Source organism: Tursiops truncatus, chromosome 7 (assembly GCF_011762595.2).
Source record: "Tursiops truncatus isolate mTurTru1 chromosome 7, mTurTru1.mat.Y, whole genome shotgun sequence".
Classification (NCBI taxonomy): Eukaryota; Metazoa; Chordata; class Mammalia; order Artiodactyla; family Delphinidae; genus Tursiops; species Tursiops truncatus.
The window spans coordinates 87,399,862-87,415,573 of record NC_047040.1 but is presented as its reverse complement, the minus strand read 5'-3'; the positions used below and the strand labels follow the sequence as shown (position 1 = coordinate 87,415,573).

Below are 15,712 nucleotides of genomic sequence, written 5' to 3'. Positions count from 1 at the left end.
GCTAGTCCTTTCAAACTGGTCTTCTGTATTACTGCCAGTTTGATCTTTCATTTCATCTGAGTGAGATGCCCAAGTTCAATACCCATTTTCATTATTTAGTCACGGTGTGATCTAAAGAAGTCACTTACATCCTCTTGACCTCACTTGCCTCATTTGCAAATGAGAATAATAGAATCTACTGGAATTATTGATAAATATATTCCTTGACTTCCAAAGCCAGGAAGAAATTTAGGGTTCATATAATTTATCCTATAAATCTATAGATAAGGAAAGAGTAAAACACCCTTTTGTTTGCCCAAGGTCATAGGATGATGATTTAACATAAAAAAAGAAATGCATTGGTGATCTCCTGGCTTTCATCCAGTGTCATTTCAATGTACTGGTAGACCTTTAAATGGTGTCATATACAATGTATCATGTTATTAAAAATGTATTGAAGAGGATATTCTCAATACCCCATGATAAAACGTTATAAGTATTAATTTTGGAACAATATATGTATTACAAATTATTGAATAAAAAATTATTTGAATTAATCACACTAAGCTGACAGCTACATCTTAGTCTAGCAACCTTTAGTCTCACTGTTGTTTAGTTTTGGCCCAATGGACACCAGAATTTTATATATATATATATTTTTGTTTGTTTGTTTGTTTGTTTGTTTTTGGCCAGGGTACTGGGTAAAAACAAATACTGGACAATGACTTCTGCCTAATGAATGGAGCATGCCTGAGGCATGCAGGGAGAGGATCTAGGAATGCATGAACCTGCATCACCCTGCCACTGGCTGGTTTGGAGTAAGATGCACTTTCTCCCTATGTTCCCAAGGCTAGAACAAACAAGGCCATTGGACCACACACCATGTTCAGGGTATATTGTATGTTATATGCTAGAGATAATCAACCTTCATTGCATTTACAAACAAACCAAACCCCCCACCAGGAGGGAATAGATTGAAGAAAAGTGCAGATACAATAAGTAATTCACTTGAAATTCTCACTGAATTTCCCTGCCTTCTTGAGTACTGTTTCTTTATGCTCTCTTCTCCCAGTACATATGCATTTCTTACTGTATTACTTTAAGCCAGAACTGGTGGAATATACTGCTTGACTTCACAGACTCAAAGTGGAAATTAAACTTCAAATATCACGAAGGTTAGAAAAGACGTTAAAATTCCTCCTGCTCCTCCTCACCATCGTCATCACCATCACCATCATCATCGTCGTCATCATCATCGTAAATAATATTTACTGAATACTTAGTATGTGCCTGACTCTGAGCTAAGTGCTTTACATGCATTTACATAAACAGCCTTTTTGGTAGTTATTATGCATATATCCATTTTAAAAAGAAAGAAACCTATGCCAGGTCAGGTATATTGCATGTGGACTTGCAGTTCAAACTATTTTTTCTCTTTCATTGCTTTGGAAGTCAACCATTACATTTTTATTATTGTTGTGAAAAAATTATGGAACTTCCATAGAAAGCATGAAAAGAGGAGGGAAAAGAAGCAAAGTAAAACCTTGGTTAGTAGTAAACACAGAGTAAAATTGTAGAAATGAATTTGAATGTTGAATAATCACTCAAATTCTAATCTATTATGCTCACCTAATAAAGGCTAGAGACTACATACCAATTTTATCATATACTATTTAGAAATGAAATGTTATACTGGAAAAAAGTTATACTAGAAGATACTAATTAGAAAACATCTGGGTTGTGATATTAGTATCAGATAAAATGGAAACTAAGGCAAAACACATTTAACAGGAAAAGCAAAAGTACATTAACTGAGGATAAAAGAAGTAATAACCCCTTAAGAATGTAAAGCAGTATTATAATTTCATATCACTTACAACACAGCCTCATAATATTTAAAGTAAATATAATAGAAATATAAAAATCAACATATCTAAAATACACCCATTTAGATACTGATAGATGAGATAGATTAAAAATGATCAAGGTGATAGAAGATGTGAATAATACTAAAAATAAGCTTGATCTAATAAGTACATATAAAAGCTTGTATCCATTTAAATAGAAGAAATTTTGTTTTAAACAAGCATAATTTATAAAAACTGAATAGGACATAAAGCATTTCATAATAAAGTACATGTTCTTTTATCTCAATGAAACAAAATTAGTAGTTAACTCCACCTACTAGAACATGTTTAGAACCTTAAAAAAAAAAAAGATATATTTGCAATATACATAAAATAAGGATCCTTATCCAGAATATATCAAAATCCTAAAACTCTTTCTTTTTCAGTTTTATTGAGGTATAACTGACAAATAAAACTGTAAGATATCAACTTGGACAACATAATTTGATATACACATACATTGTGAAAGGATTCCCCCACAGCCATCACCTCTCATGTTCACCTTTTACATTTTTTTTTGGTGAGAGCATTTAAGTTCTATTCTCTTAGCAAGTTTCAATTACACAATACAGTGTTAACACTATAGTGACCATGTAATACATTAGATCCTCAAGTCTTATTCATCTCATAACTGAATTTTACCAACCTCTCTCTACTTCCTCTACCCCTAAGCCTTTGGCAACCACTTTTCTACTCACTGTTTCTAGAAGTTCAACTTTCTTTTTTTTTTTCTTAGACCACATGTAAGTGATACCATGCAGTATTTGTCCTTCTCTGTCTGACTTATTTATTTAGCAGAATGCCTTCATCCATGTTGTCATAAATGACAGGATTTCCTTCTTTTGTAAGGCTGAATAATATTCCATTGTATACATACAGTACATTTTCTTGACCCATTAATCCATTTATGGACTCTTTTGTTGTTTCCATACTCTGGCTATTGTGAATAATGCTGCAGTGAACACGGGAGTACAGATATCACTTTGAGGTAATGACTGTATCTCTACCCAGAGGCAGGATTGCTGGATCAAATGGTAGCTCTATAATTTTAATTTCTTGAAGAACCTCCATACTGCTTTCCATAATAGCTGTACCACTTTACATTTCTGCCAACAGTGTACAAGGGTTCCCTTTTTTCCTTATCTTTGCTAGAATTTATCATCTCTGGTCTTTTTGATAATAGCCATCCTATCAGTTGTGAAGTGGGGAAAGTGTAAACTCTAGAGAGTATATACAAAATGGTTATGTTCGTACATATAAACACTGAAAAAAATGGGAAAATAAAACTATATGGGGCTTCCCTGGTGGCGCAGTGGTTGAGAGTCCGCCTGCCGATGCAGGGGACGTGGGTTCGTGCCCCAGTCTGGGAGGATCCCACATGCCGCGGAGCGGCTGGGCCCGTGAGCCATGGCCGCTGAGCCTGCGCGTCCGGAGCCTGTGCTCCGCAACGGGAGAGGCCACAACAGTGAGAGGCCCGCGTAACGCAAACAAACAAACAAACAAACAAACAAAAAAAAAGAACTGTAGTTAGGGCTTCCCTGGTGGCGCAGTGGTTGAGAGTCCGCCTGCCGATGCAGGAGACACGGGTTCGTGCCCTGGTCCGGGAAGATCCCACATGCCGCGGAGCGGCTGGGCCCGTGAGCCATGGCCGCTGAGCCTGCGCATCCGGAGCCTGTGCTCCGCAACGGGAGAGGCCACAACAGTGAGAGGCCCGCGTACCGCAAAAAAGAAAAAAAAAAAAAAACAAAACAAAACAAACTATATGCAGGGCTTCCCTGATGGTGCAGTGGTTAAGAGTCTGCCTGCCCACGCAGGGGACATGGGTTCGAGCCCTGGTCCAGGAAGACCTCACATGCCATGGAGCAACTGGGCCCGAGCACCACAACTACTGAGCCTGTGCTCTAGAGCCCATGTGCCTAGAGCCCACGCACCTGGACCCCATGCTCCGCAACAGGAAAAGCCACCGCAATGAGAGGCCCGCACACCGCAACCAAGAGTAGCTCCTGCTCGCTGCAACTAGAGAAAGGACTCAATGCAGACAAAAATAAATAAAACAACAACAACAACAGGAAACTATATGCAACAATATTTTTAAATGGACTGGATGGGTATACATTGGCTCTATATTAATTATTACTTCAGAGAAAGAAAGAAAAGGCATTATATTAATTATAAAAAATTAATGCAAAAAGGACAAATTAATACTGTCAAATCAAAGTGTTGGTTACATGACTGTTTATCATAAACTCCTCATTTTCAGTCTTCCCCATTTTTGTTCACCTGTGTTTATTTTTTCAAATTAAAAAATTTAAACTGAAAACCTACTTACATACATCTTATCTGTCCATAATTTCTACCTCTCATTTTTTGTTTTTCTATTTTTCCCGAAAAGGAAAAGTCACATATGAATGCAGGGATCAACAGTAGATCAGTTCACCTCCCTAAACCTTGAGGGATTAGATAAGATGATTTTTTTTTTTAGGTCCTTCCTAGCAATATGATTCTCTGAAATCCTACAGGAAGCCTCACATTTCTTTCATTACAAGGAGAGCCTCTCTCAAACAATTAATAATAGCTTCTTTCCTCATGGTAAGTTGCTTTATTTTTATTATCTTCATATAATACCTGACCCATCTGTGAATGCCAAATACTGCTGTGAAAATGAAAAGACCCTTCTAAGTGCTTAGCATCCTTATAGGATTCATGGATGTGGAGGTGTTTAAATATTACCAGAATTGCACTGGAATAAATAACATCACCTTGACTGTCTTTAGAAAGCAGAACTGGTTTGTCAGCACTCTAGGAAAGTATTTGAGTGAAAGGAAGTTTAAAGATAAAGAAAAACTTGGGGAACAACTGCTCAACAAATTATAGAAAAAAATCCCAGACAAACGAAAGAAGATAAAAGAAAAACAAACAGACAGACAAACAAAACCCAAATTAGCTCTTTATTCATGAACCTGGAGGGGAGGAGACTAATTTTTCTCATTTTATGACATAAAATAATTGCATGAGTAAAAGTTTTGGATGGAGAATAATCACATGGGAAAAGAATCAGCTAGTGTTAATAATTCTTTCTCCTTGAGAGACAGTATCGCATGGTGATCAAGAGAGAGCAGGTTTTCATTGCACAGGAGCATGAAGGAGGCTGTGGGACGCCGGAAATATTTGATATCTTGACTCAAGAATTAATTATAATGTGTTTTCCTTATAAAAATTATGTAAATTATAGTTATGTCCTATGAGCTATTCTACATAAAATCTTAAGCAGATATGCCTAAATGTCTATCTATCTATCTATCATATGCATAATACATAGTAAGTTCTCAGTAAATTAAGTATAATATTTTGAAATATATATTGAGAGAAGCATGAAGGGGCATGGGGCTTAATGTGGCTTGGGTTCACTGCTACCTCTAGGGGGCAGTGCCTCTGATGCATTAGGACAACAATGGTGATGAAGCTGGAGGAGGGGATGTTTGCGCCCTGGGGAAACTCACCTAATGCTGGGTCACAGGAAACTGGTTAAGTGCTTTCTTGGAGCTTCATAGAGAGGAGACTATTTAGCACTGACCTCCCTGAGTGGTGCTGGAGCAGACAGGAGCAGAGACAGTCCATGATACTGGATTGGACATACATAGGAGCACAGGAAACAGCTCCTGGAGACACCACACCCAGATATATCTGCGAGGACTTGCAGTTGAGTGTGAGACCAGACAGGCAGGCAATGCAAGTGCATGGAAGAGACAGGTTATTTAAGTCTAAAATGCAATATGTGATTTTATAATGAAACTGTATGTCTGAATAGGAAATTTTCTTCAATAAGGTAAGTCTGCTTTTCAAAACAAAGCTCTCACTGAAATATTTTAGATACATATTGGTATTCCTTGCTCTGAAAGTAATTTAAGCTGTTTTAATGACCCAAGAAGCCTCATTATAAAATAATATTTACTTTATTTTAATATTTTCATTCTCATAGGAAATACTGTACTAGTGGCATGTCCTTTATACTAAATGGTCTAAGATAATCCAGATATGTGAGACTTTGTAATTTTTGAACATTTTTTCTCTATTATCTGGCAGTGCTTATCACTTATTCCTTCCTTTGAACCATGCCTCTACTACATCTTTCTTTTTCTTCTCCCCCTCCTCTGTATGTATATCTAATTAGGTTGTCTGAATTTTCTAGTCTGCTTTGGGGTGTGAAATCAAATATATCAGACATTTATTTTAATTGTCTCAATCATAAAAAGAAGAAACTCAATAAGGGGCAAATGGCTTGTTTTTAAATAATAATAGTAAAAATTACAGCTAGAATTTATTGAGCACTTATTAAGTGCCAGGAACTGTTCCAAGTTCTTTACATGTATTTTCTCACTTAATCTCATAATAATCCTTTTAAGTAGGTACTCTTTTCATTCTCATTTTACAGATGATGAGATTGAAGCACTTCTAGGTCAAAATTAAACATATGATACATGGTAGGTCCACATTTCAAACTTGAACATGTTATCAAATTAGATACAAGGCCCCCGTCTTGGGGCCCTAGCTGAACTGAAGCACCCCTGGCTTGGTCAGGGAGCTCTTTCCCACTCAGGTTCACATTGCCAATAACAGAAACAAGTTTGATGCCAGCAAGACAGGCTTTTACTCAAGGCCAGAGAATGGAGAAGGGGAGCACATGCCAAAAGACACCTTCTCTCCAAAAGGGAGGGAGTAAGGGAATTTTAAGGGTTAGGAGGCAGACAGGTTATCAGGGCTCTAGGCTTTGCACACGGCACAAATTGTGCCTAGCAGAGTACAAACTCCCCCTTTGGGCAGCATTCTTAGCATGGTAAAGAAGCAGAAGTAACTTTTGGATACCACCAGGTTTCATCTGGGTAGGCAAGGTCAAGTGGTCAAGTCAGAGTCGGTTCAGGGTGGTTGACCAGTATATATCTCTCAAAGCATAATCTCTCAAAGTCCAGCTGCAAAGCATCTCTGACAAGTATCAGGTATGTTTGAAACAAACAGAGATAAATCAGAACAAGGAAAGTCTACTTGTTCACTTTACTCTACTTTGCCCACCATCTTGGATCTAGCTGATTCATTCTGGTTTTATCTCAGGACTTTGTGGCATCCTGTTGATAAAACACAACTAGCCTGTATGGTCAAAAAAAAAAAACCCAAAAAAACCCCCAAACAAAAAACAAAAACAAACAAACGAAACAAAACAAAAGCAGAAATAGAGACACAGACGTAGAGAACAAATGTATGGATACAAAGAGGGGAGAGAGGGGAGGAATTGGGAGATTGGGATTGACATGTATAGACTACTGATACTATGTATAAAATAGATAACTAATGAGACCCTACTGTATAGCACAGGGAACTCTACTCAGTGCTCTGTGGTGACCTAAATGGGGAGGAAATCCAAAAAAGAGGGGATATATGATAACGTATAGCTGATTCATTTGCTGTATAGTAGAAACTAACACAACATTGTAAAGCAACTATACTCCAATAAAAATTAAAAAAAAAAAAAAAAAAAAAAAACAGAAAAATCCAGTTTCTGTGCCTGGGGCCTGGGCTGCATAGCATGGGTGACAAACAGTCTGGCCCAGTGCCTGGAATACATTTTTTTCCTTCTATAAATAAAATGTGGGAGCTTAGTAGAGCATCTCCCAATGGTTTAACTATGAGGACATTTTTCTGAAATAAAAAAGATATAGTTGATAAGAACTGCATTTATGAATCTTTAAGAAAAAATATACAACTGTAATATAAAGACTCAAAGGCTATAATCAGTCAACCTCTCTAGAAAGAGGCATTACTGAACTATAACAGCCCAAATCCCCAGTTCAAGATTGTCTTATTGTATTCAATGGTTGAACTCTACATTGCCAAAGGCACACACCTCAGGCTTATTCTGTTTGTTTTAATGGAGGACTGGCAAGCCCTCTTCCCACTGGAGTGAGACAGCAGGTCTGACTGGTGTACCTAAACTCAGTTATAGAGATAAGGTAAGTTTTCCACCATCAGAAGCATTTTGATTGCTGTTTAATTTCACTAGTATGTTCTTTTGAGATAAAGATCTGCTGTCCTTTCTTTTTTTTTTGCGGTATGTGGACCTCTCACTGCTGTGGCCTCTCCCGTTGCAGAGCACAGGCTCCGGATGTGCAGGCCCAGAGGCCATGGCCCACGGGCCCAGCCGCTCCATGGCATGTGGGATCCTCCTGGACCAGGGCACGAACCCGTGTCTCCTGCATCAGCAGGCGGACTCTCAACCACTGTGCCACCAGGGAAGCCCTGCTGTCCTTTTTAATACCAGATGATGATGGAACCTCCAGAAACGATAGGTGCTACTTTATAATGCTATTTAAGCAAAACTAATTTTAGACTCCTCTTTGACCCCCAGAGACATAATATTTTTCATTTCTATACCCAGCGACACATTCTGATTTGTTACTAATGCCTGAAATGACAACTCAAGAATCTTATGTATCAACGAGTGAGTATGAACCAGTGATTCTAAGACTTTGTGTATATAGTTGATTTTAAAACCCTGCAAGATTATTGCATAAGTTAGGTTTCTTAAGATACTAAAGATCAATTATAAACTGTAAACACTTGAAAACAATTCATTTTGTTCTAAGTGGGATACAAAATGCAAGATTAATCCTAGTTATCTAAAAAGATATTTATTTATACTACACTTTCTCTCTTGCAGCTATCTAAATATGAATTTTAAATACCTGAAGTAGGGCTTCCCTGGTGGCACAGTGGTTGAGAGTCCGCCTGCCGATGCAGGGGACACGGGTTCGTGCCCCGGTCCAGGAAGATCCCACATGCCACGGAGCGGCTGGGCCCGTGAGCCATGGCCACTGAGCCTGCGCGTCCGGAGACTGTGCTCTGCAACGGGAGAGGCCACAACAGTGAGAGGCCCACGTACTGCAAAAAAAAAAAAAAAAAAAAAAAACTGAAGTAAAGAGACACTAAGAAGACAATTTAATAGCATCTATTCTATTCAAAGAACTATGTTAATAGAAAATAGAGTGATATTGATAATTAGCTTGGGCAATTCACTTACTTCTTGTATTCCATAATTTTATTGTAGATTTATCTTCCCACATGCTTCCATAAAATGTGGACTATGAAGATTTTTTTTAAAAAACCTATATACGTACTTACATTTTCAGATCACAAAACTATTTGTTTTAGAACTATCTTTAAGGTCAGTGTGTCTCCTGTTTTACTTGAAGTACACAATTTGAAATAATTCTAAGAAGGTTTGAAAGCCCATCAAAATTTGTAAGACTCTTGAATAATTTTAAAAAGCTTTACTTGTTCAAGTACTAACAGTCACTTCCACAGAAGATCCATTAGTGAAGATGCCACTGAATGTAGGAAACAGCTTCAATTACATCCAACTTAATATGTGATCTGGAGATAAAACATAAACGATTTTTAATTTAAAAAATAAAAGGAAGGGGGCTTCCCTGGTGGCACAGTGGTTGAGAGTCCGCCTGCCAATGCAGGGGACATGGGTTCATGCCCAGGTCCGGGAAGATCCCACATGCTGTGGAACAGCTAGGCCCGAGAGCCATGGCCGCTAAGCCTGCGCATCCGGATCCTGTTGTCCGCAATGGGAGAGGCCACAACAGTGGGAGGCCCGTGTACCATAAAAAAAAAAAAAAAAAAAAAAATCCATAAAAAAAAGAGTGGCCCCTGCTTGCCACAACTAGAGAAAGCCCTCGCACAGAAACAAAGACTCAACACAGCCAAAAATAAATAAACAAATGTGGGGTTTAAAAATAATAAATAAATAAATAAATAAAAGGAAGGAAGACTATAGCAAACACGTCCCTGACTCAAAGTCTAAGTCAATATTATGGGATTTTCAAATGGAAAATAATAGGGCTGATTATCTGTTTTCCCTCAGCAAACGAGGTTAGATAATATCTTGCAAATAAGAAGCTTATGTTTTTTTAACATCCTTATTGGAGTATAATTGCTTTACATTGTTGTGTTAGTTGCTGCTGTATAAAAAAGTTAATCAACTATACATATACATATATCCCCATATCCCCTTCCTCTTGCGTTTCCCTCCCACCCTCCCTATCCCACCCCTTTAGGGGGTCACAAAGCACCGAGCTGATCTATGTGGCTGCTTCCCATTAGCTATCAGTTTTACATTTGGTAGTGTATATATATCAATGCCACTCTCTCACTTGGTCTCGGCTTACCCTTCCCCCTCCCCGTGTCCTCAAGTCCATTCTCTACGACTGCGTCTTTACTCCTGTCCTACCTCTGGGCTCCTCAGAACCATTTTTTTTTTCTTTATTAGACTCCATATACATGTGTTAGCATATGGTATTTGTTTTTCTCTTACTGACTTACTTCACTCTGTATGACAGTCTCTAGGTCCATCCATCTCACTACAAATAACTCAATTTTGTTTCTTTTTATGGCTAATATTCCATTGTATATATGTGCCACATCTTCTCTATCCATTGATCTGTCAATGGACACTTAGGTTGCTTCCATGTCCTGGCTATTGTAAATAGAGCTTCAATGAACATTTTGGTACATGATTCTTTTTGAATTATGTTTTTCTCAGGGTATATGCCCAGTAGTGAGAGTGCTGGGTCGTATGGTAGTTCTATTTTTAGTTTTTTAAGAAACCTCCATACTGTTCTCCATAGTGGCTGTATCAATTTACATTCCCACCAACAGTGCAAGAGGGTTCCCTTTTCTCCTCACCCTCTCCAACATTTATTGTTTGTAGATTTTTTGATTATGGCCATTCTGACCCGTGTGAGGTGATACCTCATTGCAGTTTTGATTTGCATTTCTCTAATGATTAGTGGTGTTGAGCATCCCCTCATGTGTTTGTTGGCAATCTGTATATCTTCTTTGGAGAAATGTCTATTTAGGTCTTCTGCCCATTTTTGGATTGAGTTGTTTTTTTGTTATTGAGCTGCATGAGCTGCTGGTATATTTTGGAGATTAATCCTTTGTCAGTTGCTTCCTTACCAAATATTTTCTCCCACTCTGAGGGTTGTCTTTTCATCTTGTTTATAGTTTCTTTGCTGTGCAAAAGCTTTTAAGTTTCATTAGGTCCCATTTGTTTATTTTTGTTTTTATTTCCATTTCTCTAGGAGGTGGGTCAAAAAGGACCTTGCTGTGATTTATGTCATAGAGTGTTCTGCCTATGTTTTCCTCTAAGAGTTTTATAGCGTCTGGCCTTACATTTAATCCATTTTGAGTTTCTTTTTGTGTATGGTGTTAGGGAGTGCTCTAATTTCATTCTTCTACATGTAGCTGTCAGGTCTTCCCAGCACCACTTATTGAAGAGGCTGTCTTTTCTCCATTGTATACTCTTGTCTCCTTTATCAAAGAAAAGGTGACCATATGTGCATGGGTTTATCTCTTGGCTTTCTATCCTGTTCCATTGATCTATATTTTTGTTTTTGTACCAGTACCATACTGTCTTGATTACTGTAGCTTTGTAGTTAAGTCTGAAAACAGGGAGCCTGATGCCTCCAGCTCCGTTTTTCTTTAACAAGATTGCTTTGGGGGCTTCCCTGGTGGCACAGTGGTTGAGAGTCTGCCTGCTGATGCAGGGGACATGGGTTCGTGCCCCAGTCCGGGAAGATCCCACATGCCACAGAGCAGCTAGGCCTGTGAGCTGTGGCCGCTGAGCCTGTGCGTCCAGAGCCTGTGCTCTACAGCGGGAGAGGCCACAACAGTGAGAGGCCCGCATACTGCAAAAAATAAAAATAAAAAAATAATAAAGCTTGTGTTTCCTTATTTATTAAAAAAAAAAAAAGATTGCTTTGGCTATTCGGGGTCTTTTGTGTTTCCATACAAATTGTGAAAATTTTTGTTCTAGTTCTGTGAAAAATGCCATTGATGTTTGATAGGGATTGCACTGAATCTGTAGATTGCTTTGGGTAGTACAGTCATGTTCACAATGTTGATTCTTTCAATACAAGAACATGGAATATCTCTCCATCTGTTTGTATCATCTTTAATTTCTTTCACCAGTATCTTATAGTTTTCTGAGCACAGGTCTTTTACCTCATTAGGTAGGATTATTCTTGGTATTTTATTCTTTTTGTTGCAATGGTAAATGGGAGTGTTTCCTTAATTTCTCTTTCAGATTTTTCATCATTAGTGTATAGGAATGCAAGAGATTTCTGTGCATTAATTTTGTATCCTGCTACTTTACCAAATTCATTGATTAGCTCTAGTAGTTTTCTGAGGCATCTTTAGGATTCTCTATGTATAGTATCATGTCATCTGCAAACAGTGAGTTTTACTTCTTTTCCGATTTGGATCCTTTATCTTTTATTCTTCTCCGATTGCTGTGGCTAGGACTTCAAAAACTATGTTGAATAACAGTGGTGAGAATGGGCAACCTTGTCTTATTCCTGATCTTAGTGGAAATGGTTTCAGTTTTTCACCATTGAGAATGATGTTGGCTGTGGGTTTGTCATATGTGGCCTTTATTATGTTGAGGTAAGTTCCCTCTATGCCTACTTTCTGGAGAGTTTTTATCATAAATGGGTGTTGAATTTTGTCGAAAGATTTTTCTGCATCTGTTGAGATGATCATATGGTTTTTCTCCTTCAGTTTGTTAATATGGTGTATCACATTGATTGATTTGCATATATTGAAGAATCCTTCCATTCCTGGGATAAACCCCACTTGGTCATGGTATATGATCCTTTTAATGTGCTGCTGGATTCTGTTTCCTAGTATTTTTTGAGGATTTCTGCATCTATGTTTGTTGATGATATCGGTCTGAAGTTCGTTTTTGTAACATCTTTGGTTTTGGTATCAGGGTGATGGTGGCCTCGTACAATGAGTTTGGGAGTGTTCTACCCTCTGCTATGTTTTGGAAGAGTTCGAGAAGGATCGCTGTTAGCTCTTTTCTAAATGTTTGATAGAATTCACCTGTGAAGCCATCTGGTCCTGGGCTTTTTTTTGATGCAAAATTTTAAATCACAGTCTCATTTTCCGTGCTTGTGATTGGTCTGTTTATATTTGCTATTTCTTCCTGGTTCAGTCTCAGAAGGTTGTGCTTTTCTAAGAATTTGTCCATTTCTTCCAGGCTGTCCATTTTATTGGCATATAGTTTCTTGTAGTATTCTCTCATGATCCTTTGTACTTCTGCAGTGAGTTGTTACTTCTCCTTTTTCATTTCTAATTCTATTGAGTCTTCTCCCTTTTTTATTGATGAGTCTGGCTAATGGTTTATCAATTTTGTTTATCTTCTCAAAGAACCATTTTTTGTTTTATTGATATTTGCTATTTTTCCCTTCATTTCTTTTTCATTTATTTCTGATCTAATCTTTATGATTTCTTTCCTTCTGCTAACTTTGGGATTTCTTTCTTCTTCTTTCTCTAATCGCTTTAGGTGTAAGGTTAGGTTGTTTATTTGAGATGTTTCTTGTTTCTTGAGGTAGGATTGTATTGCTCTAAACTTCCTTCTTAGAACTGCTTTTGCTGCATCCCATAGGTTTTGGGTTGTCGTGTTTTGTCATTTGTTTCTAGATATGTTTTGATTTCCTCTTTGATTTCTTCAGTGATCTCTTGGTTATTTAGTAGCGTATTGTTTAGCCTCCATGTGTTTGTATTTTTTACAATTTTTTTACTGTAATTGATATCCAGTCTCATGGCATTGTGGTCGGAAAGGATACTTGATATGATTTCAATTTTCTTATATTTACCAAGGCTTGATTTGTGACCCAAGATGTGCTCTATCCTGGAGAATGTTCCATGAGCACTTGAGAAGAAAGTGTATCCTGTTGTTTTTGGATGGAATGTACTATAAATGTCATTTAAGACCATCTTTTTTAATGTATCACTTAAAGCTTGTGTTTCCTTATTTATTTTCATTTTGGATGCTCTGTCCATTGGTGAAAGTGGGGTGTTAAAACCCCCTACTATGATTGTGCTACTGTCGATTTCCCCTTTTATGGCTGTTAGCATTTGCCTTATGTGTTGAGTTGCTCCTATGTTGGGTGCATAAATATTTACAAATGTTATATCTTCTTCCTGGATTGATCCCTTGATCATTATGTAATGTCCTCTTTGTCTCTTGTAATAGTCTTTATTTTAAAGTCTATTTTGTCTGATATGAGAATTGCTACTCCAGCTCCTTTTGATTTCCATTTGCATGGAATATCTTTTTCCATCTTCTCACTTTCAGTCTGTAGGTGTCCCTAGGTCTGAAGTGGGTGTCCTCTAGACAGCATATATACGGGTCTTGTTTTTGTATCTGTTCAGCCAGTCTATGTCTTTTGGTTGGAGCATTTAATCCATTTACATTTAAGGTAATTATTGATATGTATGTTCCTATTACCATTTTCTTAATTCTTTTGGGTTTGTTATTGTAGATCTCTTACTACTCTTGTGTTTCCTACCTAGATAAGATCCTTTAGCATTTCTTGTAAAGCTGGTTTGGTGCTGCTGAATTCTCTTAACTTTTGCTTGTCTGTAAAGGTTTTAACTTCTCCCTCGAATCTGAATGAGATCCTTGCTGGGTAGAGTAATCTTTGTTGTAGGTTTTTCCCTTTCATCACTTTAAATATGTCCTGCCACTCCCATTTGGCTTGCAGGGCTTGCAGAGTTTCTGCTGAAAGATCAGCTATTAACCTTATGGTGATTCCCTTGTATGCTATTTGTTGCTTTTCCCTTGCTGCTTTTAATATTTTTTCTTCGTATTTAATTTTTGATACTTTGATTAGTATGTGTCTTGGCATGTCTCTCCTTGGGTTTATGCTGTATGGGACTCTCTTAGCTTCCTGGACTTGATTGACTATTTCCTTTCACATACTATGTAAGTTTTCAACTATAATCTCTTCAAATATTTTCTCAGTCCCTTTCTTTTTCTCTTCTTTTCTGCGACCCCTATTATTCGAGTGTTGGTGTGTTTAATGTTGTCCCAGAGGTCTCTGAAACTGTCCTCAATTCTTTTCATTCTTTTTTTCTTTATTCTGTTCTGCAGTAGTTATTTCCACTATTTTATCTTCCAGGTCACCTACCTGTTCTTTTGCCTCTGTTATTCTGCTATTGATCCCTTCTAGAGAATTTTTAATTTCATTTATTGTGTTGTTCATTTTTTGTTTGATCTTTAGTTCTTCTTGGTCCTTGTTAAACGTTTCTTGTATTTTCTCCATTCTATTTCCAAGATTTTGGATCATCTTTACTATCATTACTCTGAATTGTTTTTCAGGTAGACTGCTTATTTCCTGTTCATTTATTTGGTCTGGTGGGTTTTTACTTTGCTCCTTCATCTGCTGTCTATTTCTCTGTCTTCTCATTTTCCTTAACTTACTGGGTTTGGAGTCTCCTTTTCGCAGTCTGCAGGTTCATACTTCCCATTGTTTTTGGTGTCTTCCCCCAGTGGGTAAGGTTGGTTCAATGGCTTGTGTAGGCTTCCTGGTGGAGAGGACTGGTACCTGTCTTCTGGTGGATGAGCCTGGATCTTGTATTTCTCGTGGGTAGGACCGTGTCTGTTGGTGTGTTTTGGGGTGTCTATGAACTTAGTATGATTTTTGGCATCCTCTCTGCTAATGAGTGGGGTTGTATTCCTGTCTTGCTAGTTGTTTGGCGGGGGTGTCCAGCACTGGAGCTTGCTGGTCGTTGAGTGGAGCTGGGTCTTAGCATTGAGACAGAGATCTCTGGGAGAGGTCTCACTGATTGATATTATGTGGGGCTGGGAGGTCTCTGGTGGTCCAATGTCCTGAACTCTGCTCTCCCACCTCAGAGGCTCAGGCCTGACACCTGGCCAGAGCACCAAGACTCTGTCAGCCACATGGCTGCGCTGTGTTCCA

At 38.0% G+C, this 15,712-nt stretch overlaps 1 long non-coding RNA gene across 1 annotated transcript in view; it reads left to right on the top strand.

Moving 5' to 3' along the window:
* The first annotated feature begins 5,370 nt into the window (after window positions 1-5,370).
* Window positions 5,371-15,712, top strand: part of LOC109548371 (uncharacterized) — a 64,741-nt gene continuing 54,399 nt past the window's right edge. The window contains exon 1 of the long non-coding RNA XR_002174452.3: window positions 5,371-5,712. This is a non-coding gene — a long non-coding RNA (uncharacterized lncRNA). The remainder of the gene's footprint in view (window positions 5,713-15,712) is intronic.